The 25,770-nt window shown below is 37.7% G+C and overlaps 1 pseudogene; it reads right to left on the minus strand.

Annotated features, from left to right (window-relative positions):
* Window positions 1–1,453: 1,453 nt before the first annotated feature.
* LOC146136693 (protein FAM200C-like) lies at window positions 1,454–3,544 on the minus strand (annotated as a pseudogene).
* Between the last annotated feature and the right edge of the window lie 22,226 nt (window positions 3,545–25,770).

Here is a 25,770-nt window from a genome sequence, read left to right on the forward strand (position 1 = left end):
AACTTTACTTAAGTAAGTAAGTAATGTTTATTTTTCCGTTAGCGCTTAAATTAAAATGCACTAGTAAGCTATGACAAAAAACAAATTCACGCGCGATACGGCCGGAGCAGCGGGTCCAGAGAATGTTGTTATATTGTTCTCTCATACTTACAGAAGTTGCGCCTTCTGAAGTGCGTTTCCTTTTGCGGTTAACCTGCCGTCTGGTCCCCTATATGGTTTACGGTGTTTGATCAGAAATATCACACCTAAAATAACCTGTTCATTTTGTTTGTATTCCGGGTAAAAATATCCCGATGATTTTATGTAGGCCACGTGATGCCTTTTTTACTTTACAGACGGCTGAGATACCGTCACATTTCCATTTGGGTTATAAGCTTGCAATAGTGCAACTTTTTAGTTACCTTTACGCCAAGGTTAACATGTCTGTCATTTAATGAAAGACACACACAAAACATATGTGTTTAATAACATCTGTGATCTAGCCCCTCGGAAGTTGTTTTATGACTGTCATTTAGGTATACTTTAAAATGGACATGGCGTTTAATTTGTTTTCGCGTTTCATATTCTAGAACGATAGATTCTAGGCATTTGACTGACGGTTCACATTAAATTACGATTTTTACGGCTTTATTTCTGCATTGTAGGCTACATTTTTAAACGCCGGTGTAAGTATTTTTACACAGATCGTTCAGCAACAAAGAACCAGCTGGATAACGGAGGGATCTTCGAACACATAAGGGAGCTGTTCAGCCTCAGCCACGACCGCTCCTGACTTGCAAGCGCTACAAGAAGTCCGCAGTTTTGACTTAAAGGCATCTGTAGCAGTTTTACATTGGGGTAGAGAGCCTGTCAAAAAATTGGTAAGTGAGGACGATTGATAAAATGGCGACGTCCCCGGAGCGAGAAAAATTCAACAAACCTCTTTAGATAAGATAATTGAAGACAGCACGTTTTGTTACTAAGTTTTGACGCCATTTTTTATAAAGGTAAATTTGGTTAAGTTTTTAGGAGTAATCGCTAAAATTGAACCCTTTAAAAAGGGCATCTTCAGGAGGGAGTCAGTTGGATACGATAAATCTTGGACGCCTTAAAAAATGTACGTCAACTTCGCCAGTGCGTTGTTTGGTTGGTGGGTGTTTCAATTATGAAACTCGCCCGAGTACCCTAGCTACATAGGCCATCGTTACTAGTTGTTGGAGTATTTCCACCTGGCAGTGAAAACCCATTGTAAAGGCCGGTGATTTGGACCAGGCCGAAGCGCGGGGGTGCTGACCGACAAGATTCCCAACCTTTTTGGTGCCGTGACCCTTTTATAGGATAAAATTAGTTGGGTTGATCCTCCTTCACTGCACTTTTGGAGCTAACTAGTAGGCTACTAGGCTATATATTAAATTTGACTTCTAAATAAATAAACAACACAACAAATCAACAACTTATCAACACAACAATTTGTTCAGTGAGAAGGCTGTGCTTGCTTCTTTTTAGCCACATCTGAAATCCTTGGAGCAGTCTTTGCAAGAGCACACAACGCAGATCATCTTCTGCATCAAGTCTGCTCCTGTATTTAGATTTGATAAACAACAAGCTTGAAAAGCCTGTTTCACAAAGGTATGTTGTTGGAAAAGGAAGAATCAGGCGCAATGCGATCTCAGACAGAACGGGATATGACTGCAAACTCTTGATCCAAATTTGGTAACTGACATTGAAGAAAAATCAGTTTTTGCTGCATCACTGGTAATGAGTTCAATGAACTCCTCTTGTGCATTCTCAGGAACATCTTCAACTCTGATGGTGAATGAGCTTCTAGCAAGTGTAAATGGTGTGTCAGGTAAATTAGGAAAATATCTTGAAGTGTTCTTTGACAGAAAGTATTGTTCTATTCATTGTTTCCTGTTCAATATCATTTTCCTCAAAGAAAACAGATGAGTTCGGCAACATGTAAATTCTATTTTCATCCAATTTTTTTTGCCAAAGCTGAAGTTTCAACTTGAATGCTCGGATCTTTTCTGACAAATCTAGGCATGTTGCATTTGGTCCTTGGAGAGACAAATTTAACTCATTTAAGATTGCAAAGATGTCAACCAAGTAAGCAACTTTGTGAAGTTGGTTTTTGTCGCCGAAAAGTACTTCAAACTGTGGTTTAGATTTTTGATTAAAAAATGTTTTCAATTCATCACGAAGATCAAAAACACGTTTCAAAACTTTGCCTCTGGACAACCATCTCACACTAGTGGGAAATAACAGAACATTAAAGCACTAGCTTTTACAAAATTCACGACACTTACAACGCTTTTCATTGTATCTTGGAATTCTTGTGGCAAAGTCTTCGTTGCTAACAGTCAGTTCCGATGGCTTTCGGTGATGCATTTGATTACCACCAAACGTTGAAATCCAGACGGACCTACATCCCAGCATTGCTGGAGCACCGTCTGTGCAAACACCACAAACATTTTCCCAAGGAATGCCATGATTTTGCAGAAATGATCCAACTGTGTCAAAGACATCGCGTGCAGTAGTTGTCGTTTCAAGTGGTTTGCAAAAATGAAACTCATCTTTGAAATCACCTTCATAAATGTACCTCACGTAAACCAGTAACTGAGAACAGTTTGCCACATCTGTTGATTCATCAAGCTGGATACTAAATATTCCAAGTGGAGCTGATTTTATTTCCTGGATTACTTGCTCCATAATCAGCAGACATGTCGTCTATTCTTCTACTGACGGTGTTATTAACGCTTTAGGGAAGTTCAGTTAATCAGATCAATCTGCGCTGAAGCAAGTTGATATCATTGAAATCAGTATAGAAGATGTGTAACAACAATCTAAATTGTGATGTCACATCAAGATAACATAGAAATTGATGATACATTAACAGCTGAGCAGGCATGTGTTATGCGAGTTGTGTGAATGGAAATGGAGTTATGACAAAACTGTGGGACAGGTTGAGCGGTAGTTAACCAACTAAGATTGTGTAAGTGAGATTCTTAACTGGTATTGAGCAAATGGAGAGAGAGAATACCACGAGGATTAAAAACCAGACACACAAAAAAATCCGTATTTCTTTAAACCACACAGTAGGCCGCCAGGTCAACTAACGTAGTACCCACACTGGAACTGCATGCGCGCTAACTTTCTGTCGTCATATCTAAAACTAATTTACTGGCGGCCGTCCACAGCTTAAAAGGTTGGGTACCCCTGGATTAGTAGTGTAATAATGTATTGGAGGTCATCGTCCCGATGCTGTTCCCCTCTTGTTGAGTAGATATGTCCGTTGATTCCTCCTTGGTTGGTTGCGTCCGAGCTAGGTTCCAGTGCCCGCATTCACCGCTAAGGCGTCGTTAACATTGGAGGGGGTGCCGCTTTATCTTTCCCGCCTCTTTCCCTCCTTTGGTGATTTGTCAGTTGGGGGAGGAGAGAGGTCCGGGGGAGAAGACGGAAGAGGAGGAGGGATGTTGGGGGGAGGTTAGGCTGGCTTGGTCTGCTGTTTGTATTTCTCCTTGTGTCTGGTGACGATGGTGGTGAAGCCGTCGTCGTTTGTTTCCATGTTTGATGGTTTCGGGATGAGACAAATAAGTCAAAGGTAGAAGAAGGGAGGACCTAAGGTTTTGGAATGACTGGTGCTGGGACGAATTGGCTTGGTGGGACAGGAGAGGTCAGTTGGTATTAAAGGAGGGAAGTTAGCTTAACGAACAGGTCAATGTGGGGATTAAAAAATACTATTAGGTTCTGGGGTGATACTTTTTTTATTCCGAGTTACAAATGGTATGGTGGAAAATGGTATTGAGAGTGATGAGGCCGCGGGATGGGGAGATGAAATGAATGTGGGAGTGGTAATTAAAAAGGTCGTGGGTTGGGTGGTAAAATTACAGTCAGTATAGGTTTGTATGTAACCTGGGTGTGTGAGGAGGGGTGGGGTCAAAGGAGAGTATTGGGGGTGTGGTGGGATTTCACGAGTAAGTTTCGGAGGTAGATGTGGAGGAGCATGCACCGTGAACTTGTTGGGTCCAGTTGGGGGGTTGTAGCTGAAGTTGTGGTTAGAGTATTGCAGGGGAATGGTGAGGCGGAGGTAAAGTGGTTTTATTTTGGGGCAGGTTAATTCGGTCAAGGTCGGATTATATATATTTATTAGAGTCCAAATTTGTTGATAATATGGTGAGAGGAACATTGTGTGAGGGAGCTATTTTTAATTCTGAAAAATGTACGAGTCAAAGGTGAGAGAAATGGATGTGTGATTTGTGAGATCTTGTTGTTTGAAATTTGAGTTCGGGGTGGGGTGCGGGTCGTCGGAGCGGGGGAGTGGAGAGGTCTTGTCCTGGATGTTTTTCAGGAGGGGTCGAGTTGTTTGTTTCTCGACTCGCTCCTCTCTGAGCCTGCATAGCTAGAGAGCGACGGTCCCGGCTTGACCGGAGGTCGTGAGTTCGAACCTCACTGCAGGCCAGTTGTTTTTCTGGCTTGCTCTGCTTGCATCATAGATCGACAGATTCGGCGAGTCTGTGATGGCTATTCGGTGTTATTAGATCACAGATGTTATTAAACACATATCTTTGTGTGTGTCTTTCATTGATTGATACGGACTGGTGATCCCCCAGAGTGAAGTTGCTTGTACTAACAAAATGTGCAAGTATTGTGGCGCATGGTTGTATAGATCGAGTACAAGTAAGTACCAACTGGTCATTAATTTATAAATTTTTTTTGTAAACTTAAGAACAAGATGGAGTATTATTACCCTTGGCTAGATGATGAACAATGGATACTCTCTCTTGCTTATTTGTGTGATATATTTGAACAGCTGAACAAACTCAACCTACAGATGCAGGGCAGAAATACCAATATTATTAAGTTTGTTGATGCACTAAAAATCAAAATACAAAAAATTGTGCAATGTTTTAAAAACTGGATATGCTTGTGGATGGCAGAGGGGATAAATGCCAGAGCTAATTAAAAAAGGAATTCGAAAGATACTTTCCAGAGACATCATTTTGGGAGGGAATGTAACAAAAAAGGTTGGGAACCACTGGCCTAAATGTACCCCCCAAACTTCAATTTTTCTTATTTCGCTGGAAATATCTGAATTACCAGAGTGGGAGACTAAGCTTATCTTATTCGGTATGCTTTGTAGTTGTTGTGTAGCGATTTTTAGGAATTTTTTTAATGTTCGGATAATTTTAAAAAATTTGACCAAATGTACCCCCCAAACTTAAATTTTTCTTTGACTGGAAGACCAAGCTTCGATTTTTAGGAATTTTTAATGTTCGGATAGTTTTCAAAAATTCGACCAAATATACCCCCCAAAGTTTAAAAAAGAGCTTACAGCGCAGTAAAACCAGGTGTTGCCAGTAAGGCGTGCATTGTTGACTACTGACGTTTCGTAGAATTCGGACAGTAAAAGGAAATGCGTTGGGGATTAAAACTAGCCAGTTAACGAGCAGGATGCAGGGAACAGGAAATACGCCAGAAAGACTTTGGTAGACTTTTAGCACACAACAAACACAGTACTGTAAATACCAACAAATACAGACGCTGGTTCGCTACACCTCTTTGTCAGAAAAATTTGCATTATCAGAAAAGTCTCACTTGGTAAAACTTGAAATATTTTTTAATGCAAAGCCAATCGATAAACATTGACTATCGTCTCTTGTTTTACCATAAACACTGGACTTTTTTCTCTGTCACCTTTCTCTCTATTCGTTCAGTTTGGATGATCGGCAATTGTTTATTCGACACTTCAGCGAATACAATAGTTTATATGTAGTACACCAGGTGTTCCCAACCTTTTTTTGATCTTGTTCCACTTGGACACGCTCACTGCCAGGCGTACCACTTCTTGTTTTACCTCAGGGCACACTCGTCACTATATACCATAAAAATAATCATTGACGGAAAATGGGGAACTTGCTTAGAAAATCAGAGTTATTTGCACAGTGTATATATATTTTATAGAAGAAATAAATCTTATTGGCCACCTAATCATCCAAAACAAAAAGCAAAAAAAAATCAATTACCAGACAAAGACCATTGGAGTATACACATAATGTGAGAGTATTGGGTGTTATTCAGGTGAGATTGCATTACCAAAACATACAGCTAGTTCATTATTTTGGAAAGCTGATAAACAATGCCTTTTAGATGATTGAAACAAAGCTCTTGAAACATCAAATATTGAAGGGTTGTGAGTTTCATGAAGGTATAAGGCCAAAAAAGAAGATATTTGGATGAGGAAGGTATGATGCTAGAGTTTGTTTACAGACTGGATGTTTATTAACAAATAATATTATAGCAATGGGGTACTTTTCATCAAATTAATGTATATATAGTTTAACCAATATTTTGAATACCATTTTATCTTTAAAATAAGTAAACAACTAATATGTATTTTTCATGTGATGTTTTGTTATTAAGATAAAGGGTCTTCATTGAACGAATATAATTTGATGACGGTATTTATTTGTATTTATATTATATAAATGTGTCAAACAATGTAACCTTTTTTCTTCTTGTGACCCTCTTTTAAGTCTTCGTTAACAAAAAAACACATTCTAAAAATGGCAAAATTCACATTTTTGGCTAAAATGTCCAGATTTAAGTGTGCACATTGCACAATGAGTTAAAGTTACAGTTTGAGCGTACATTCATTTTTATTAAAAACACTTGCGACACTCAGGTTGAAGTTTCTGGTTACAATTTTTTGTACGATTAGAGTGCAACAACTCAACCTTGTCCTCAGTAACCCAAGCTAAAAATACTAGTAGGGGTGATGCAAGCCAAAACAGGTTGAGTGAGAATCACTAAGCCTAATTACATGAGTGGGTTAGTTAACACGGGTTAGAGAGTTGCGGTAATTATTTTGTTAACACGATAAGCGAGTGGATTTACATGGTTCGGTGAAAACGGGTTAGGGAAAAAATGTTAAGCGAAAATGTCTGTGAACACTAGCGTTGTGTGTTGGTTCTTAATGATTAGGCCCTACAAGAATTTCACCAGAAAAAGAGTCTTTTAATTGTAATCACAGTAGTGCACGCATTGTAGTGGAAAATGCATTTTGAAAGTTGAAGGCCCGGTGGCGCATACTAAGGAAGATTGAAGCATGCATAGATTTTGCACTAACAATAATTGGAGCTTGCTGTATTTTACATAATTTGTGTGAATTGTTAAATCGAAGCAGTTACATTTGGCCATCATAATCTACCAGCCTGTCAGTAGGCCCTGTTCCTACAGGTGATGGTGTGCATCATCGTGATATCTTGATGCAACATATTAGCAAAAATCTGCCCTCAAGACAGTCAAGTCGGTTTTAGGCCTGTTTTGTGCAATTTTTCCTAGGTATTGTTTTGTCGATGATTTTTTCTATTGTTGTGCATTTATAAAAAAAACACAATCAACTGCATTTTGTTTTATGAAACATAGAAAGTAGAACAACACCAAAGAAAGTTATGTTCAGTATTGTATTTTATCTGAAATCTTGAAAAAAGTAAGTGCATATATATAGAACAGAAAGGTGCATAAAGGTGCATATTATGCACAGTAGTTAAATTAACTTGATATAAAAATAATTGCCACTAACGAATCTTAAAAAATAAAAAGGATATAATGTACAGTAGTTTAACAAAGTGGATAAACAGAAATGAAAGGACATTATGTACAGTAGTTCAACTGAATAGCAAAACACAGTGCAATGTTAATCTCAAAAAAGTAAAAGTGCATATATGTAAAACAGTAAGGTAGATGATAACAAAGGTGAAAATTACAACAAAAAATTTAAAGATATGCAGGCCTACAGCAGTTAAAGCTCTTCGTCATCATCTGATGGGATGTTTTGTGGAACCATGACCTGGAGTTCCATGGGTGGTTGTGGAGACAGTTTAGGTTGTTGAAAATCCGTTCTGATACCACCACTTAGCATGTTTTCCATCAGCACTCAATCTTTTTCAGAGTTGTTATTAAAGATAGTGCATAATTTTTCAAATGATAAATCAGTTGACTCTGTAAAGCCATACTTGTATTATAAAATTGTTTTAAACATAGATATTTATTTTAAATTAGAAAAATTTTCCTCAAGGCATTGTACACACATACATAAGGGTGGCAAAGCTCACCTTTGTTTACAAGCCGGCGTCTCTTTGGTGGTCTGGGTCTTATGTTGCTGCTGGTACAAGGTTCATGGTCTGCAAAGTACAAACGTTGTGAAATACAGTGTAGCATAAAACTTAAAAAATAAAGCACTTTTCCAGGTATAGCCCAATCACATCATAAAATGTACACTATTTAGCAGTCTACAATCAAAAGCTAATTAGGCTACGCTAAACCACAATAAAACTATTCATCTTCTTACCTATATTCGGTATTTCCTGCTCTTGTTAGGTTCGGCCAAATGATCAAACATTGGTTTATTTCTTTGTTTTCGGCCATCTATCTGCCTAACGATATCTTTTAGGGCAATTAAATCAACTAAAAGCATGGCATCGTGATGGGTCCAGGATGCCCGTGATGTATGCTCCTTTTTCATACTTAAAAAAATAACCTAAAACACTCTTTATAGATTACCATTATAATAAACCCAGATTAAATTAAGCTAGTAAGGTATGCATTTGCTTTGCGTTGTCTAAATGTTATGCACAGAATTAAACCACAGCCTAGACTTCGAACAAAGAAATCGTAACCCACTAAACAAGTGCGTAACCTACCTGTTACGAGCGGGTTAGAGTTGACCCGCTTAAGCACGATAATAATCAGCGAAGCGTAACGAAAAAATGCTGCGTCAGTTTAAGTGGGTTAGGAAACCGTGTTAACCCACTTAATTTCACCATGTAAAGAGGCTTACTGATGTGTAAGCCTTGTGTAGTAAGTGGTGTAGCGAATCAGCGTCTGTATTTGTTACTGCGCTGTAAGCTCTTTCATTGAAAGCGAAATATGCTAAATTATGTGAATGTACAATAAATCTATAAGCGACCTGACAGTTTGTTTAGTTTCGATTTAGTGGAGTTCAGATAGTACGGTGGTATACAGTGGTACTCTTTAAGTAGTGTGAATTAATTACTTGCACTACAAATCTAGACTTGTTGTTATTCAAGGAGCCAAATAGTGTACTTAAGTGCAAAAAAGTTCACAAGACACTTGGGCTCTTTTGTTGGTTAAGTTTTTTGTTAGTATTCAACCGACTCCGGCTCTGACTCTTCAGCTTGTATTCTGCCAATTTCCGTAACTTATGTGTCTATGGTTATTTGCGCTGTTGGACGCTTATAGCCAAATTAAGTGGGTCAGTGTGCTTGACAGAAGTAGTATATTAAACCCCACCCCAGTAAAGAATCAAATAATCATGAATGTTATTAAGACAAATATCTCAGCAATATGAACAATTTAGACCTACACAACACCAAAATAATTAAATCAAACCAACATTATTGCACCTTTCATCATGTCTTTCATTCTTTTCCTCAATCAAACTAACTTAAAACTACGAAAGGATTTAACTTTGCCGTCAGCCGTTTCAAGCGAAAAAATCACGCCCGTCTGGTGAATCTTGCTTATTAGTTCCGCTAGTGATGCGGAAAACAATTTTTTTGAGACAACTAGGAGATATTTGGTAAGTTTTTTGTTTTCACCATAGAATGTTAACCTATTAAATTAAATAGGTGACGTCATAAAACAACTTAACTTATAAATACCCGCTCTTTGAGAGTAAACTCGTGCGTAAATGGAAGTAAATAAAACTTGAGTTTACATGCCGTATCATGTCATGGTAAGACACTCCGCTAAAACACACATTTAAAAAACACCAATATTGCTTAGCAATAAAGGTGCACAAAAGAGTTCGACGGATGTTGAAATGCGACATTAGACTCAATTATAGTCTTAAAAAATATAAGATTAGGCCTATATCAACACTGCGAGTTCTATACGTTTTAATGATAGTGAAAACAGGGTTGTTCACGGGATTTTTTTCCTTGAAGGTTCGACGTCATAGGTTGACTTAATCGATTTAATTCAATTGAGTTTTTTTTTAGACCAATCGCGAATGTCTTGAAGCATCTTGAATTTTTGATCCTATAAGGAATATGGATGATGATGTCATCATTATGACGGGTTGGACACATTCAATTTAAGGGGACTTTTTTTGGAGTTCCCGGAACATTATGAATCAACAAAAAAACCTTTAGCAATTTGATCCATTTCACCTTATTTACTGGCCTATATATGTGCGACAAGTAGACCAAGTGCTGGAGTGTGCAAACGATGGTTGCCTGATATGTGCTTCGCGCCAAAACAAACACAAAGCTTTCATTGAAAAAAAGTTATTATAAATTTCCTTTACTGAACTTTAGTTTTTTTTTTTTTTTAGGGGGGGGGTCCGCAGTGCAAAAAACGTTGCCGACCTCTGCTCTAAATCATAAACTTAAATTGATTCAATCTATATAAATATAAATTAATAATTTGATAATGTCCAGCTTACAGAACTACAGGTTTTATGATGTCAGATTTAAGTCATCCATGACAACTTTAATGTTCTGGAGCCGGTCAATTTTAAACATAGAAGGAAGAAACGAATTCTGATCGAAAATTTGGGGTTCGACGAAAGCTGCGATAAAGTAATTTATATGGTAAGGATTTACCATGCAAATAAGTATTAAAACTAAAATTACCCATAAAAAGTAATGATAATTACAAATTGTGCTTCAGATGAAGAACTATCAGCAGATTCATTTTATACTTCCTGAATGCTTATTTTTCTTTGGACCTCTAAAACCATAGAATGTCAATTTCTTAAGTTTGCTATTAATAGTAATAAAATTTGATACAAACATCTAAACTTGCCCAATAAAAAGACTACGAGAAGCGTAGCACAAACGGCACAAGTAATTCGCAGAGGGTAATTGCATTTCAAATAACTCCTGATCTGCCAAAGTGTCCGCCACAACAATTGAAATCGTTCCAATTACCTTATCGTCAACAGTCTCTGAAGTTCTACAAGGAAAGGTTTTAATATAGCAACACAGCCATATTTTTTTGTGTTTAAAATTACTACTGCCAAAAAATTAATGTTAGATAAAGCCTTCTATACTTGGTTTTTGACACCAAAGGTTAACAACTTCGATATCATCACAGAAAAGTTGAATTTGAAGAGCAGCTGGAATTTCGGAAAAAAGTTATGAGAACTCCGCAAAGAGTCATTACCTTTTCATAGAACATTTAAAATGTATGTAGCATCTTTACGTGAGGGTTTAAAACATTGATTAAAATATATTCAAATAATACTTATCATGCACAAGCTGCTCCTTAAAATTTATAAAACCAATTACTTTCGTTACCACTTTTGCAGAATTTGCTTAGAATTTCTTGAAATGAAGTTTTCTGCCTGGTCAACAGCTTGATGTTTTTTATGTAATTGTGTAAATTTAGGGTATGGAGTAGTCGATCATGTTGTTCTTCCAGAGTCCGTGTCCTCTAGGAAGGGGATGACGTTAGCATGTCGTGATCAGAAAAGGGGATAGGGACGAATGTGTTGTTTGAGGGTTTAATTTTTGTGGATATATAAATCGATTTAGTGTGTAAGTTTTGGTCGATCTGTAGCTATCTTTAAAGGTAAAAGGTTTGGATTGGGTTTAAAAGGGTAGGTTGGGTGTGAAATTTTGGGGGGGGATTTGTCTAATTCTGGTTGTTAAACGCAGTTGAAATCGTCACCTAGCATTATTGTGGGATCCGATGAGGGCATACAAGGGTATATTATAAATTATCAAAAAATATTTGATTTCTCATTCGTTTCATTTTTTTTCAGTTGGGGCGTAAATATTCAAAGTGAAGGGTGTTGTGTGCGGGGTAGGCAGGTCGCAGAATTTCTAAGTATGTCTGAATTTACATGGTGCTTTAATTTGGCAAGTAGGCTACTACACAGCTGCTTTGACGAGTTTGCCACTGAGGAATTTTAAATGAGGAACCCAAGACACTTTTTCATCAAGGATAACGCCAAGATATTTAATGGATTTAGTTTGTTCAAGGTCAGTCCCATTTATTGTTATATTTAATTGTGTTCTTAAAGCAATTTTGTTGTTTGAAAATACCATATGTTTTTTTTTTTTAAGGTTAAGCGACAATTGATTTGCTCTCATCCAATCACCAACCTTTTTAATTTATTTATGTAGACAGCTGGAGTTTAGCAAAATTGTGGGGCATCCACAGACAAGTATCATCTCCAAATAGACGAGTTTCAAACCTTGATGCAGCTGGCAGATCCTTGTGAAACTTGATTGCTGCCCTGAGATGTATGTAGCTTGTTTTCTTTTTGTTAAATAACTTTAAAAATTTTGTAAAAGTATTTTATGGTTAACAGTTAAAAATATAGCACAAGTTGTAAGTTTTTAATCCAATAGAGCAGTGGTTTCCAACCTTTTTGTTGTCACGGACCCCTACATAAATTTTGCCTGAAACTCAATTAACACTTTTTTACTGTGTGAAATTGTTGTTGAAAAAAGAAAAAACGAACAAACAAAAGTTGAATAAACAATTGACATGAAATAAAGAAACTAGAAAGAAGTGGGGAAAATATCTATTTAACTACATCCTGGTGTTTTCATTCAAATATTGACTATAAGCCTGTTTATATATGCACCTTTCTCAGGCAGATTAGATTAATAAGGTTCAAGCCGGCTTGAAAAGTAATCCGTTCCAGCGTCGTAATTACATGGCGCGAAATTCAAGCCAGCTTGAGTGTACAAACTGCACTGATATTATGCATTATTACGTAATATTCCAGTAAACCTAACCAATTTTTCGGCTTCGGCTACTCCTTGCGGTAGCAATTTATTGCTGCTTGTTCGTTTTTATAAACTAACATTGAAAAAAACCCAAGAATTACTGCGTTAGGTTTGCCGAATAAGTACGTTTTGACTGTCTGTATTGTGCTTTCAGTTTACCTGGCACACAGAATGTAAGTGCAGGAAAAAGCTTGTTTGTTCTGGCCAACGCTATATACAAGGCAAAGTGGACAAAAGAAGGTGATAAGATGTACCAAACATTAATTAAAACTGTATTTGGCGCTGGCCTAGAACAGCGTTGAGACAATTATTATAAGCAAAGTTACAATATTTGGGTGAGGGTGGGCCAACTATTACTATTTATAAACCTAACCCAAATAATGTTATATGTTGTGGATTCTAGACCAGCGCCTATGTCACAAATTAGTATCTGATTCTAACGAGTGTATGTAATGTTCTTCTTTCCTTGCCAACTATTACTATTTATAAACCTAACCCAAATAATGTTATATGTTGTGGATTCTAGACCAGCGCCTATGTCACAAATTAGTATCTGATTCTAACGAGTGTAATGTTCTTCTTTCCTTATGCGCTAAACTTGTTTTGTTTACGACTAGCCGTTGGTGTTCGTGTTACGTCATAATGCCCCAAAAGTGGCGGTGATGTTTAATCTGCGTTAAAGCAGGTCATTCAACATCAAACAATTCCGGCCGTCAGCGAAACGAACAGATTAGAAAACGAGAGAACTTAATTCATTCCAGCGCCAAAACGAAAGAGAATGAGAATAAACGAATCAGATTCGAATCCGGCTTAAACGTGCATAAACGGGCTTTATGACTATGCATACCACTCGCTTACCGGTACACTACTGGCCTCTACCAGTACAGCGTCTGCAACTGCGCAAGCAGTGGTGTCGTTACCGCCACTATGAGGTAAACTTTGGTGTTACACCCCGCATGCGTTATTACGTAAAAGACGAGCCAATCCTGATTAGACTGTAATCAACATGCATTGTGCTATCTAAACGTTGTATTGTAGTGTAAGATGTACACACTGTGTAGTAGGGAGAGCCAACAAAGATTTATTTTATTGCATACCACCAGCACAGTTTATTCTCGCGGGCTTGAGCTTGGTAATATGAAAGTAAAAAGATCGCTTTTCGTTTTTTTCCCCAAAATTCATCAAGGTAATCACGGACCCCCAATCTTTAGGTTGTTGCCTTCGTTTTAAGGTCAAGCCGGATACGGTGTCAAATACCGGGGGGAGGGAGTTGAGTGGGGGGATGGGCAAGTAAGGGTGAACGTCGTCAGCATAAGCCACGAGTTTTGGGTGTGGGCAGGGGCGGGAGAAATGGAGGGGGTCGAGGGCGATCAGGAAGAGGGTGAGAGACTCAGCGGGTCGCCTTGCCTCACACCTCTCTTCTGATCGCCACGAGGGGTCGTCAGTGGGGAGCCATTTAACAAAATGGCGGAGGTGGCTGAAAGTTAGAGTAATTTGGCAAGGTCCGAATGTTTCTGGGTTATATTTCCCTATGTTAAGTTTTTTAGTTATATAATGGAGGAGGTGGTTTGCAATTTGGGTTTTTACTAGGATCAAAAAATTAAGTGAGTCGCATAGAGCCGGTTTAATTTTTTGAAAGTGGAATTTGGAAGTCGGGATGGGTGTGTCGCGTTCTTTTCAGAGGCAGACTCTGGGATGGGATATATCTAGGGTGAGGGTGACGACTGATCATGGTTTGAGAAGGAGGGGTTTGGGGTAAAGAAAAAAGGGTGTCCGTCTCTAACAAGGTTTGTTGGGGTGACGGGATGGTTCTGGGGGGTGGAATTTGTGGTGAGGCTGGAGAGGGGAGGAAGTTTTACGTAAGGGTAAAAATTTGTTGTTAGCTACAAGATTATTTTTACCGGACGGGGCGTATGGGGTAATAAGTGGGGACGAAAGAAATTAAATGGCGACTCCTCCGGAGGAAACAGAGTTAAAACATCCTACACCCGGAGCTCACTCGGCAGCCCTGTCGACGTGATTTTTCACAGTGCCGCCGAGAGTTGATGATAAAACTTCAGGGCGAGTGGGGAAATAAATTTTTGATATCGACTACCCACCCCATACTCACTTGGAGCGCTCCTTCTCATCTCCCCGTTAAAGTTACCCGCCAAAACGTTTGGGTGCCTCGTGTGCAACACCCAGCGTAGATGGCCGCAGGCTGCTGCTGAAAGACTTCAGAGTCAACCTGGGCTGCTGAGTGGGGGGCCCCTGGTGTGTAGCTTAAGTAATTCTGCTCCCTCTGGAGGATGGATCTTCTTCCTCCGAGGGCGTTGCCATTTTTCCCCCCAACATTCAGCACGTAGTGTCAAAGTACTTTTTATACCGCTTATGGGATTTTTCAAGCTGCCTGAGGGAGCAATTTTCAGTGTGTCCTCCATACGCTGCTTTAAATCAAAAACATACCTGTAGCCTGCTTCGCACATTGGGGTTCCGTTGACGCGTTCGTCGTCCACAATTCCCTCCGAACAGACAATATGTCGATTCTTGTGACACTTCACGGTAAGCGAATAACAACAGCGCGTTATGCATCGATGCCACTGCTTGGCGCCTAAGCATTCTGTTCAATGTTCCAATTGAGTCCCAAGTCGCTTAAAATCTCATCGGGTATTCCGAGGCGACTGTACATATCCACTAATGTGTCACACGACCTGCAAAACCTCTTCTTCTTGACCGTCATCCTTGAGACCAGGCCAATAGAAATCTTTATCAGCCGTCTTTTTACAATGCCCATGTGCCCCCCCCCCCCCATCATGGCGTCGTGAGCGAGCTCCATTATTTTCCGGCGCATATTCTACCTTCCACCATTAACCCTTCTTCATTCATTTCTTTCAAGGCTTGCAAAGTCGTGTCTTCGTTTTGTGCGGCCTCGAACCCGGCCCCATCAATAAAACAGACCACTCTTCACAACTTGGCACTTTTAATGGTTTGCGCTCCGCTGCGCTTTTAGTCTTTGCGGCGCAACCTTCGTTCCACATTGGATAGGGATCGTCAGGGTCCCTAGCGTCTGGCAAGCACAACGCATCCACATCTGGCGAATCGATATAAATTCGAGCCACGTCTGCCTTAACCGTACTAGACAACAACGTAACAAGACCACTGTGCCCTGTCAGTTGACCGTCCTTGACAAATTTCCGTTTCATAGATCACTTGTTACCAATATTTTATTGTCGTGACTCACTTTTTAGTTTTCGACAACCTGCGCGACATTCCAATTTTGGTGTTAGTTTGCACAATCATATCCAACTTGGAAAAATGTTCACATGTCTGACAGGTTGTTTTCAAACTAGCCCGGATTTAAACCATAAGCATGCTCATGCTCAAGGAACTATTTGCCTATGTCGTGCAAGTGGATGGTAAGAAAATCTCCGTAAACTCCTGTAGTTAACTATCCCAAGTGTAAATATAAAATATATTATTATTAATACATATGGTTTCATGTATCTTTTTATCGTTTTGCTCTGAAATGTTAAAAACCCCTTGGGGGTCCGTAAAGGCATAATTGAAATAATAATTATTATTTAAGAAGTCAATTTATCAAAGAAAATAGTTTTATTAAAAATAAAACAATTTTGATAGTTTTTGTACAGAAATCAGCACATTTATGAAGTTTCTTCGTACTGTGTTGTGTAAATTTAGGACGTTATTTTTGATACTTGTTTGCCTACAGAGGTCCGCGGTTCCTGCTATAGGCGAAGTAATTTCTATGCAAAACATATATGCTTTCAAACGGGCAACAGGAGTAACCTATAGGCAAATTGCCATTACTGTATAAATTCAGCACTACCACCCACTGTCAGCTGAAGCCTGAAACAATTTTATTAATGACATTTTCTTAAGTGATATAATCGTTTTAATGATGTCACAAATACTCTTGGATTCAATGAATAGCCGAAGCTCAAGTCCAACGGCCTTATAGACACATCTGTAACAACGTCCTCCACACAATTTAGAGCAAAAATAGGTTATATGAAAACCAGACCGGAGTCGAACCGAACCCAAAAAATGGCACTCTATGAAACGGTTGTGAAAATAAACCGTTTTTTTAGATTTTAACGAAACGACCGAATATTATAAAGAACCTGCTGAACCCGAACTGTTAAAAAAGTGAGCATGATGTCACAACTCGTGTTTTACAGAGCAAAAAATGTAAAGGTTTAAAAACCCAGAATCAGACAGGTTTTTAATAATATTTCGCCTACACTAGCGTAGCACATCGTCAGTTTCTGTTATGAAGTAAAATCAAAAACCTATGAGACCAATGCAGATACAAAACTGATATGCTGTTCAAGCCCTTAGTTTAGGTTGAACGGTAGTTCTATTTTATATCCGAACCGAACTTTATCAACCGGGTTTAAAATTTTTTTTAACCGGAGCTTTTAAATTTTTTGGTGTAGAATTTTCTATGTTCATATAACAACAGCATTATTCAAATTACACCTGTCAGTCTAAATAACAATAAAAGTTTTCCCTCCTACATCATTGTCTTACAACGCTACAGTGTCTCCTCCTACTCTAGGGGGCGTTTTTGCTTTTGACAAGGTGGTCAATGGCTGTCGCAACATGTTTGTCCAAACTAGCTTTAAAATATCTAACGCACGAAAAATGCGCAGTTATAAGTTAAGCTCAATAAAATAAGGCCAAGCACCACTGTGCTCGCAACTTAAAAAAGTGCTGTATAGTAAATTCAGGTATTCTTTAACCGCTATTGAACTATGAGGGAAATTTGTGTGAATTTTATTCGGGGAAATCGGTAAACAAATGATGAGTTTGCAGGCATGGGATTCGTAAAACTGTATAGGCCTACAAAAGCAAAAACAAAGGGAGGGAGCTACAACATATCAAATAAATAGATTTGCCAAAAAAACAATGACAAACTTATTGTGCAAATACCAGAGTAGTCTTGTGGGGACCAAATATATTACAATCTTAAATCTGAACTACAAAATGCAAGATTTAGAACTTCGCCAGCTTCGTAATTTGCGACATTGTGACGTAACATAGAGTTAATGGTCTACTTTGGACTTTATCGTAAGACACAATTGCAAGTGTTGTGTGCTCTCAACTGTTTAGAAGTAGGCTACAACAAGTCTTAAATTTTAGGACCAGTTGTATGTGAAAAACTTTAATCGAACCACGTATAACACGTATGATATCAAAGAGACAGCAGCAAATTATTCATTGAATTTAAGTTTTGTTGCATACTTTTGTCATATTTGCATTTTGGTTGATTTTGATTTTTGAAGGTCCACCGGTCCGCAAAAAATTTGTTTTAAAATGTTATCGGTGCGTAAGATAAAAAAGGCTGAGAACCGCGGGCCAAATCCGGCCGCTGGGTTGCATAACCTCTGGCCCGTCTGACAATTGGCTTAAACCAATAATTCATTACTATTTATTGATTACCGTATCCATTAACCCCACAGAAAAAACATTTGTTGTTGCACAGTTCAATTGTTGAAACTTTGTTTAATAACAAATTAATCTGCTGAGCTAGCCTACTTAAAAAATAGCTCGTTTAGCAAAAAAAAGTTTTTGAAGCTTTGTTGAGTCAGCAGTCACATTAATCAAGTTATGCTAACGTGTCGTAACAGTTTCAGTGTGAAAGCTAAATAAGATTTGTTGTTAAACTTGTTGATAACTAGCTAAATTATCACTGTGTGGATATTCAATGAGTGCATTAAAGAAGCAAATAGTGGATAGTGAGCGCAGATACTTTTTACAGAAGTCGGATCAACGGCGGTATGTCGTCTTACATGCCAAAATAAATTTGCTGTTTTAAAAGAATACAACATCCGCGGCCGTTTTGACACCAACCACGCAAACTATCTTAGTTGCCAGTCAACTTAACGAGACACTACTGCGCAAAGATTAACAACAAATTTTCGGATTCAACAAAATAATACTCTTTTCCAGCAAAGAGCCCATATCAGTCAATCACCAAGGCAAGCTTTTTACTGCTGGCTTTTAGAATAGCAAAATCAAGCCGTTCTCTTGTGTCCAGATGCAAAAAGCAAATACGAACAAATTAGTTTATCACGAAGAACAGTAACTCGCCGTGTAGAACAAATTGACGAGCACTTAGCCAGAGAGTTAAAAGGAAAAACAGATTAATTTATTTATTCCTTGGCATTGGACGAAAGTAATGACTGACGTTAAGAACACCGCCCAGCTTTTGGTTTTTGTCAGAGGGATTAATACCAATTTTGAGATAATAGAAGAACTGTTAGCGGGAATCGCTAAAGGGAAAAACACGAGGAGCTTTTCATCAAAGTGTTTTGCGTGATGACAGGCTGAAGCTACCTTGGAGCAAACTTGCAAATGTCACCACAGATGGATCACCAAATCTGACAGGAAAAAATAGTGGACTGCTGAAAAGACTTAAAGATAAGATGGAAGAGGAAAGCCCTGGGATGAATATAACTTTTTTGCAAGAGGCACTATGTAAGTCTCTGTATTGCAGCTTAATCATGTGGCAGTGGTGAAACTGATCAATTAAAGGGACTTTTCACCATCGACAATTTATAAAGTTTCTTGAGGAAATAGATTCTGATCATCAAGACTTGCTTTATTTACCATTCTCATGTTCGCTGGTTAAGTCTAGGGAAAGAGCATCAGCATATTTTTGAATTTAATCGAAAAAACTGATGACTTCCCTGAGCTAGAATTTTCGGCAGTTCAGTTAGTTAGCGGAACCGAATCCCGGGTTGTTAAAAATGACGGTTCAACAGAAACCGAAGAGTCCGCTCAAAATAAAAATGAATCTAATAAAACTGATTCTCGCTAGCATACCGGCGGAACTTTGTACCCTGAGTTGGACTAAAACGCTTTTCTCCGTTTTGAATGATAACTAACAGCATGTTTTTGTTTTTACGTTTACCGTTACCTAAAACCTCATATTGTGTTGTAAGTGTACGAATTAATATCCAAAAAAATCATAAACGTAATATAAAATATCAGTCCTTTAAACTTAAAATTTGTGTCTCCTTTTGTACCTACTTACTGTTGAAATATGATTATAATTGCTACCTCTAACCTAGTGTTGAACATTTAACTGCCGTAAATTTTTATTGTTTCAGCGCGATCTTGTGTTCGAATGCTCCCAACTAGAAATCGCACACGATGGCAGGCATCTCAACTGACCTTTGTCGACAAACGAATTCCAAAATTTTGCTGCTAACATCGTACGTGAATTTTTGAGGAACGTATGCAGTGCCGTGTCCATCTAATTAAATATTTCGACGTGGTGTGTATCCAAGTTTGCCTTTTACCATTATTCGTTTCGCGGTAATTACTTTTCTCGCTACTCTTCTCTTTCTCTTGTTACTCTCACTTTCTCGCATGTGCCTTTTCGTGCTACGCCCTCGGCAGTGTGACCTGGGCGCCTTCCGTGAGCAGTCGCCTTTGCTAATACATCGGACTGATAAACAATAGTCTGGGTAGATGTGATTATACATTAATTATTGCTTGTGATGCTACAGATTTAACGCAACTTATATTATGTCCGAACCGGAAAAGTCAAACGGTTCGACTCCCTGATTTAATATAAAAGACATGGAAAACAATACGAATTTGTGCCAACAGCAAAAACATCCCCTAGAGTAGACACTATAGCCTGTTGTCGGATGGCAATGATGTAAGTAAGAGAAATGCTTATTGAGTGCTTAATGCCTTCACTTTGTTAAAACCAGCAATCAGACAAAGTGCTCCGCAACCTTTTTTCCATTTGCGGCGCACCAACAGAGCTTTAAATATTCCGCGGCACACCTACGAAATATATGACGATCGACAATAGACAACAAAACCAAATATACTGGGCTACCCACAAAAAACAGGCGAATGATTAAATGCGGCGCCGACGATTTGACCTTTTACGTTCTATTATCTGCAAGTTTTGTGGTTTTACAATTCTTCTTAAATACCTCATACGACCGAAGGGACACCAGCCATATAACTGAAATTAGAAATCAACGTCGAAATAAAACAAATTTCGGAATAAGACAAAAATAGAACTATAATATATAAAATCGTAATAACGTCTAAATCGGACTAAGTCCTAAACACGTCGAGAAAATGTCTAAATGGCTAAAATAAGGCCAATAATACATCACCAAACAGGAGCAAACAACTTGATGCCAAACCATCCGAAGTGACACCGTCATACACTCTTAGGCCTTATTCCCATGAATTTAGGACTGTTTCCGACATTTTAGGTATTTTTTAGAAGATTTTAGATTTTAATCCGTCGTTGATATTTCTGCGATTTTGGCTTTATTATGACGTTAGCCTATAAATACTATTGTAAATTGTATTGTTTTTAGAAGTCCTGTAAATTGCACCCCATTGCGAGTCACAGAAATAAGTGAGTTGCGCCGCCTATTTTATTTTTCATGCCAGCCGACAAGGTTAATTTAACAATTACAAAATGCCAATAATTACATATTTACAGTAATATTTCATTATGGTTTCGCGCGTTGATAATCTCGCTTTTCACTTTGTAGTCTACCTTTTCCACTTTGTGTCGAGTTCGAAAAAAATATATTTATACTTTTGTTGTATATTTATACTATTGATAGTTGTGTTAGTTAAAAAAATGTTTTGAAGTTCGATTCTGGTGATTAAACGTATCATAGGTTTTAAAAAGCTTTAATTAACTATGAATAAAGTTACATCTGGATTTTTATATTGATTCTACTAAAAAAGTATCCTAAAAAAACACAAGTAAAACCCACGGGAACATCGCGGCACACCACCGGTTGCGGAGCACTGGTTTAGGAGAAGATATGTCCTGATGCCAAAACACATGCATACAACCCCTATATACCCAAAATATGTCGTCAAAAGTAACAAATATAAATAAAAGGAGCAACACCAAGAACTTATTAAAAATTAGTAGATCAAAAACTTGAAAATCGCAAAATCTAGAATCAAATTTGTCAGTTAGTTAACCATAATGTTTATGTAAAGTAAAGAACATTAAAAAAACAGAATTATCACTAAGCGTTGTCACTACACCAAAAACAATATCGAATTATGAAAGAGCAGATTCAATAAGTTGTTTGCCTCATAATGCCTTTGCGAGTTTCTGTTTCGTTCTAGAGCAGTGTCAACCTTTTTAGAATAAGGACCGTTGAAATTTCAAACCAAATGTTGCGGACCGGACCTTTAAGAATCAAAATCAACCCAAAATTAATTACGCAATAGTATACAACCATAACGCTTCTTAGCTTTTTCACATACAACTGATCTTAAAGTTTAACACTTAACGAGTTGTTTAGCCTACTTTTAAACAGTTGCGCTTAACATCTTGAATTTTTTAATTGATATATCAATTTTTAATATATTTGTGGACCGTCACGGGTCCGCAGACCGACGGTTGAGTACCACTGTTCTAGATATAATAAATTTACCTGAGATTATTGTACTGCCATGGAAGTTCTCCGTTTGGTGAATGAAAATATTGCTTGAATAAGTCACGAATGCCCAATGCTTTGCAGGTCTAGATCTGTTTACATGGACATAAGAATGCGTGTTGCAACTTGTTCCGTATCACAGAAGGAGGGCTCAATGACGGTGCCTTCTTGTTTTCTAACATAATTGTGAAGTATATATGCTGCTTTACCAACTTTGTCGACTTGTTCTGGTTGCAGACATATAGGTTTTTCGAAAACCCGCCATTTAACAGCCATCATTCCAAATGCACACACTCAACACATTTTCTTGCTCTAGATAAACGAGCATTAAACACGCATTTTTCGTTATCCAAAGCTATTCTCGGGTAAGGCCGCATAAGATTTTGTAGCAGAGGGTATGCTTCGTCTCCGACCAACACATATGGAAAGTCATTTTCTGTTTCTCCTGGGAGAGGGCGATTTTGCGGAATGTCCAATGAATTTCCAATTAGTTCAACATTAATTTTCAGTAAAATCATGGGAAGGAAAAAAAGTTATAGCCCGCCAAACTGGGGGGGAGGTTTCGCACGATAAATATAGCATTTTTTTTCGTATATTCAAAGAGTAATTTTTATGCAAAAACCTGAATGGCATGCGCTAGTGACTAACGTCATGTTATTAGTTAGGTCTTGTTATTAAGTAGTTTAACAGTAATTTTTAGGAAAATCATGGTGGGAAGGGAAAAAAAGTTATAGTCCGCCAAACTGGGCACGAAAAAATATAGCATTTTTTTCATAGAAACGTCTTGGAAAAAGTTATTTTTCTGCAAAAATCTGAATGGCAGGAGTTAGTGACTAACGTAGTTTGCCAGTAATTTTTAGGAAAATCGTGGGAAGGGGAAAAAATTATAGCCGTCAAGGTTCGACTATCGCAGGGGTCGGCAACCTTTTTCTAGTCGCGGGCCAAAACCAAACTGAGAAAGGTCTCTGCGGGCCGCACAAAATGCTAACTAAGAATGGTGTTTTTGAAATGTTTTTTTTTTTTAATTTTTTTTTTTTTTTAAGAATGGTGTTTTTGAAATGTTAGAACAACTGTGAATCAGGCGGGCCTTGGATATTTTTTCCACTTCAAGACGTGTTTAAATACATTTACAGAGGCAGTGCAGTGTTGCGCAAAGCGCGAAAAAAGCGTTTGTTTTGTTTAAAATTCGAGTTCACACGTCGTCATCCATACTACTAATGAAAAGTGTAGTAAAACTACTTTGAGGGAACGCGATGACATTTAAAGTTAATCTAGCTCTGTGTTTGTTAACCGTTTTAAGTCAAGGCGCACCTGGCGAGCGAAGCGAGCGCGATTTTTTTTTTTGTATACTGGTATTTCTTTTAAAAATTTCTTGCAAGTTTTTATTATTTCCGAAAATAAAAAATGTTAAAAAATATATGTCTAATATTTTTGACTACGTTTTCCGTTTTTGCGCGTCGCATTTGGCAGCCTTCCACGGCGCAACGGTAACGAAGCGCAGATCTAGGTGAAAACGCAGCATCAAAACTAAACAAAGCGGACGTAGAATGAACATTCGCGCGAAACGCTTTCGCAAAAACGCTTTTCGAAAATTGAAAAGCGAAAACGCTTTTCGAAATTTTTCGCAATTAACTAGTAACAATAGTCAAAAAGTATGTGGAATGGACTTGTATAATTTTGTCAAAAGAGGCAGCGGGCCGGATCCGGCCCGCGGGTCGTAGGTTGCCGACCCCTGGACTATCGCATGACAATTAAATTGTAAAATGTTCAAATTCACACAGTAAATTTTTCGGAAAATTCACGTTTCTTTACAACATTTGTTTAAGAACCTTTATTTGTGTGAATGTGAACTACTGTTTTGTACCTTAAACCAGTGCTTCTTAAACTTTTTTAGTTTTGTTCACCCCTAGCATCTATCTCCAGATTTTTCATTCACCCTTGTCTCATGATATGACAAAATATCTATATATAATAGCACAAAATGACTGAGATTGTTTCGATTTTGACCTTTTTTTGCCGGCAAGTAAAACGAAAATAGCCACCCCCTACTTAAATATCACTGAGACAATTTGAAAATAATGAAGTGTGTTGTCGGTATGGATTTAATTGTTGATTTGGCGCTAAACTGTAAAAGGCTTTTCGAAAAACATTGCGCCGCCTGTTGCTAGCCTGTTATCCGAATAACTATGGATAAAAAATAGGTCAAACGGTGGATGACTTTTATTTTTGCTGCAAAATAAGCTGAAATGCAAGTCTAAACACCTGTTATCTAAGTGACATTGGTCTCTAACTCTAAAACGAAATAACTTTTTGGAAGACTAACTATGGCAAAATAAAGAGACGGCTAATCAAGTTTAAAGAAGGACATTTTTTTCCTTACTGCAGAATGAGCTGAAAATTGCAGAAGTGCAAGTCTAAACATCTCTTATCTAAATGATATTGGTCTCTAAACTTTTTCCAAGACTACTTACCGAAAATGACGCGAAATACGCGAATTAGCGACGGCTTTTTGCTCCAGACTTATTGAAGCCCAAATTTCATTATTTATTACATTATCGTCGACTTGTAACATATTATGGCCCGCTTCTACATCTGTGGTGTTTGCGCTTTGAGTCTTTCCATCAAAAACTTGAAAGAGTTGCCAAAAATATTGGAAATTTTAAAAATATTTGCTATATATAGTGTTGCTAACAGAGTTCCTATGCAAAAATGTTTCGAATACAGTGAAAATTCTTGTCTGTTAGATAATTTAGACGTTTCTGGCAGAGAACGGTGTGTTTATTAAATCTTGATGCATAAATTTCCTCTTTTCTTGTAAAACTAACTTGTTTCAATTCCTCAGTAAAACTATAAATGGTATCAGGTACAGTAAGAGAGGGGTGTGTTTATGTAATTGATGTCGTTCATATTTCTCCAGTAATTGTCCAATACAAAAATATAATTAATTATGTAATTTGTTCAACAGTGTTGCAGCCCTTACACTTTGATAAACATTTTCAGTTGTAAAAAATACTGACAAAACAGTGTTTTTTGAGCCAGGTTAGTAAATCTCTTCTCAGGCTCTTGATGTTTTATAAAGTTAGTGAAAAAAGTTTTGTAAAACTAAAGTACACTGTTTCAAATTTTAAGTTATTATTAATGTTTTATTACATCAAAGGCTCCCAGTGTAATATTGATATGTCTGCCTTCATGGTTAGTCAGTATCTTTAAATGGACAAGTCTATGTGAGTGAATATGTCATCATTTTTTATTTCTTTTTTATAAACATCTCCCCTAACATTGTATATATATTTTGCGGAGTTATTTAATCTTTTTTTAGAAATTATGGAATATAGTTATCATGTTACGTTTGGTAAATTTAAAAAAAATGTCAAATGTCTATCAAAAGAAGCTGTGATTGAAGAAGTAAAGAATATATTTGGTATAGTAAAAAGCATTGAACTTCAAGTATATAATAATGAATTACCAGACAAAGGAAAACTTCTAGTTATTTGTTGTCTGTAAATGAAAAATTCTGTATGTATGTGTACAATAAATAGAAATACCTGTCCTATATATTCCTGTAGTGACAAAGA

This window comes from Ascidiella aspersa, chromosome 8 (genome assembly GCF_963924565.1).
Source record: "Ascidiella aspersa chromosome 8, kaAscAspe10.2, whole genome shotgun sequence".
Lineage (NCBI taxonomy): Eukaryota > Metazoa > Chordata > Ascidiacea > Phlebobranchia > Ascidiidae > Ascidiella > Ascidiella aspersa.